Source organism: Cicer arietinum, chromosome 8 (assembly GCF_000331145.2).
Source record: "Cicer arietinum cultivar CDC Frontier isolate Library 1 chromosome 8, Cicar.CDCFrontier_v2.0, whole genome shotgun sequence".
Lineage (NCBI taxonomy): Eukaryota > Viridiplantae > Streptophyta > Magnoliopsida > Fabales > Fabaceae > Cicer > Cicer arietinum.
The window spans coordinates 23,400,888-23,405,498 of NC_021167.2; the positions used below are offsets into that span (position 1 = coordinate 23,400,888).

At 35.5% G+C, this 4,611-nt stretch overlaps 1 pseudogene; it reads right to left on the bottom strand.

The window, feature by feature from the left end:
• Positions 1-4: 4 nt before the first annotated feature.
• On the bottom strand, positions 5-3,537 carry LOC101489810 (uncharacterized; annotated as a pseudogene).
• Between the last annotated feature and the right edge of the window lie 1,074 nt (positions 3,538-4,611).

Consider the following 4,611-nt stretch of genomic DNA (forward strand, 5'->3'; position numbering starts at 1 on the left):
AGTCTTATGTTTGAATATTCTCCCATATGCCTTCTTGATGATCATCACGAGTGGCATACTCATCGTCCACTATAGTTTCTTCAACGAAAGTAAGTATTCGTTGTGAGAATGGAGGAGTCTCAAAAACATCTAGCGTTGAATCTAGACTTTCATTTGGTCCATGAAAACTTTTACCTTGGAGAACCACTGACCATTTTTTGTTAGAAGGATCACTAACATAAAACACTTGTTTTGCTTGGGATGCCATAATAAAAGGCTCATCTTTATACGCTACCTTTTCAAGGTCCACCAATGTAAAACCAAATTCATCAATTTTAACACCATTATTGATGTCAATCCATTTACATTTAAAAATAGGCACTTTAAATTTAATGAAATCGACATCCCAAATCTCTTCAATGGTCCCAAAGTAAGGTATGGATGCTGTAACAGGGTTTTTATCTTTTGAACTAGAGAAATGCATGGACTCAGCTACGACCATAACCCCACTATTTTGCATGGTACTACTGTCATCTTGACTTTTTGTGTAGAATGTAAAATTATTGATATCGTAGCCAGTCCAAGTTATGACATCAAAGTGAGGCCCATTTGCCAGCCATTTTAGTGTATCAGAAGTTGTATTGTTGGTTTCTTTAAACCACTTTAAGAAAGTCTTGTTATGCTCATTCAGCAACCATTTTTCATTCATTCTAGGATAATTTTCCTTCACAATGCTTTTATGAGTAGAAAGGTAAGGTTGAACCTCATCAGTGTTATTCAATATATACAAATGTGCTTGAAGTACTTCCTCTCGTCCCATGCTCTTATTGAAGTGCTCCTCTCGTCCCATGCTCTTAAGTTTTAAGCCTCGTATACCATTACCCACACATGTTCCCTCATGACGAGATCTAGGAATTCCTATGGCTTATGCTTTTGACATATAGTCAGAACAAAACTCAATAGCCTCTTCTGTTATGTACCTTTCAACAATAGATGCTTCAGGACGGTGTGGATTCTTCACACATCCTTTTAAAATCTTCATGTAACGCTCGAATGGATACATCCACCTCAAATAAACAGGACCACATCTTCATAATGCTTTTATGAGTAGAAAGGTAAGGTTGAACCTCATCAGTGTTATTCAATATATAGAAATGTGCTTGAAGTGCTTCCTCTCGTCCCATGCTCTTAAGTTTTAAGCCTCGTATACCATTACCCACACATGTTCCCTCATGACGAGATCTAGGAATTCCTATGGCTTATGCTTTTGACATATAGTCAGAACAAAACTCAATAGCCTCTTCTGCTATGTACCTTTCAACAATAGATGCTTCAGGACGGTGTGGATTCTTCACATATCCTTTTAAAATCTTCATGTAACGCTCGAATGGATACATCCACCTCAAATAAACAGGACCACATAATTTAATCTCCCTAACTAAATGAACAATTAAATGAACCATGATGTCAAAAAAAGCAGGAGGAAAATACATCTCTAGTTGGCACAAAATAATAACAGCTTCATTTTCCAACTCATTTAATTTTTGAGGATCAATGACTTTGCTACAAATAGAGTTGAAGAATAAACACAACTTAGTTAAGACCTCTCTTACTTTTTTAGGCAATATGCCACGTAAAGCCACTGGTAGTAGTTGTTGCATCAAAATGTGGCAATCATGAGACTTTAAGCCAACTAATTTCAAATCTTTCATTGACACAAGACTCTTGACATTTGAGGAGTATCCATGTGGCACTTTTATTCCCCTTAAACACTCACAAAAGCATCTCTTCTCCTTTTTTGACAATGTATGACAAGCAGGAGGCAAATATGTTTGTTTACCTGTTGATTGTGGAGCTAATTGTTGTCGTATACCCATATCAACCATATCTAGACGAGAATTTAAGCCATCATTTGTTTTCCCCTGAATGTTAAGAAGTGTTCCAATTACACTATCACACACATTTTTCTCTACATGCATCACATCAAGACAATGTCTTACATCTAGACTAGACCAATAAGGAAGATCAAAGAACACAAACTTCTTCTTCCATATATTTTTCTCAGATGTCTGTTTTTGGTTCTTTCCAAAGATAACATTTATATCCTTAACCCGGTTGTAAACTTCCTCCCCAATTAAGGCTTTTTGAGAAATTTCATGCTCTTGGTGTCCATTAAACGCTTTTCTCAACTTACGGTATGGATGATTAGACTTGAGAAATTTTCGATGCCCAACATAAATAGTTTTTCTTCCATGTTTCAATTGTTGGTAGCATGTTCCTTCTTCACATATAGGACATGCTTTGTGTCCCTTAACACTATAGCCACACAAGTTTCCATATGCAGGAAAGTCATTGATGGTGCAAAATAGCATTGCACGCATCTTAAAATATTCACGAGAATACCCATCAAACACATAAACACCTTCCCAAAGCATTCTCAAATCTTCAATCAATGGAATTAGATAAACATCTATGTCATTTCCAGGTTGTTTTGGACCTGAAATCATCATAGATAACATGATGTATTTACGCTTCATGCAAATCCAAGGAGGTAGGTTGTAGATAACTAGTAGAACAGGCCATGAACTATGGTTACTACTTAAGGTTCCATATGGATTCATTCCATCTGTAGCAAGTCCAAGGCTAAGGTTCCTTGGCTCACTTCCGAACTCCGGGTACAAATCATCAATTTTCCTCCATTGCAAAGAATCAGCTGGGTGACGAAGTTGTCCATCACGCTTCCTCTCATCGGCATGCCATCTTACATTCTTTGCATCATTTGTATTAGAAAACAAACGTTTGAACCTTGGAACTATTGGAAGATACCATAACACCTTCGCAGGAGGTCTATTTGAGCTTTTGTCATAAATGGAATCACCATCCTTCATTTTGTAGCGTGATAGTCCACACCTAGGACACTTAGTCAACTCTTCAAACTCATTTCTATACAATAAACAGTCATTAGGGCATGCATGTATTTTCCTATACTCCATGCCCATTGGACACAATAACTTCTTTGCCTCATAGTTACGATTCGACAATATTTTACCTTTTGGGAGCATTTCTTTCAACAATTCAAGTAATTCAGTGAAGCTTTTATCTGTCCAGCCATTTCTCGCCTTCAAGTTGAACAACCTCAATACCGCAGACAACCGTGTGAAGTTAGTGCATCCCAGATACAAAGGCTCTTCTTTGTCACTACACAAATTATCATATACATGTGCACGATTAAAGGACTCTTGTCCAACATCACGTATCATGTCGTCTAGTTGATCGTTCATATCTACATTAACTTCCTTTCTTTCTGAGGTATTTGACATGTTTAACGAATCACCATGCCATATCCATCTGATATAGTTTAGGTCAATCCCAGAACAAATAAGATGACTTCGTATTTCCTCAAAATGTAATGTATTTTCATTCAAACAAATAACACAAGGACAATAAAACCTTCCTTTACTTTCAGGAATTTTTTTTTAAAGCAAATTGTAAAAAATCCTCAACTCCCTTTTCATACTCTTCACTCAAACGATTAGCATTCATCCAACTGCGATTCATAGCTACTTCTGAAAAAAAATACAATGGTAAAATTATTTAGTCACATTTTAAGGATCATATTTCTACATAAAAAGTTAATTGAGTTATTTATGTTCTCACATCTATTATGTATTTGCTTTTACAATGCAAGGCTTACATAGTGTGCATATGGTAATTGTCTTTTTAATACAGCTTGAGGGTAATGCATGTTTTCTTTGTAACCATTGTAGCCATAGCAATTAAGTTTTTTGAGCAAGAGATTGGAGTTAGAAGAAGAGTGCTCAAGGTTTGGATGCATAACAATAAGCACAATCTTGCCAAAAAATTACATAATTATTCTTGTATATATTGATAAATTTTTATTAAATTTGAAAGACTTAAATTACCTTTATAAAATAACTCTTACACTAAAAAAATCATGCATGTTCAACAAAATGATTTTCAAACATCTTGATCATTTAGTCTGTTACTACTCCTATATCACAACAAAGCTAGATAGAAAGAAGAGTACTCTCTTAACGTTCGAACATTGTCAGTTGGGGCAGCTCTAACTGCTCTTGAAGAGTGGATGCGGACACTGGCCAAAATTATTAAGAAGGATGAGGCATTACCAGAGCTATTCTTAGCACAAACTGGTACTGATGCTCATAAGTTTTCCCAAGGACTCAATATTTCTTTTGCCTCTCATTTGAGAAAGTTGGCTGCTCCATTTAGACAGAGTGAAGATCAAGTTGGTTGTTTTATTGCAACTAGAGAGGATTTAGTCTCTTGGGTGCAGCAATCAAACTCTCTGTCATCATCTATTGCAACATAAAGATCGACACAGATCGACATGAAAATATATAGGTGTTTAATAACAAATAGTTGTATTTATTTTGCACCATTATGCAATTTCATTATACCTCAATGGTGGCATGTTACAATTTAAGTTACTGACATTATAAAATATACAAACCCTCGATAAAATTATTTAATTTATGCATCCACAATTCCACATTATTTTTTTTTTCAAAATCTTATTTGGATAAATGGATTATTCATTGAACAGATTAATATGATATGTCTATGCTGCCTTTAGCACTAACCATATACGGT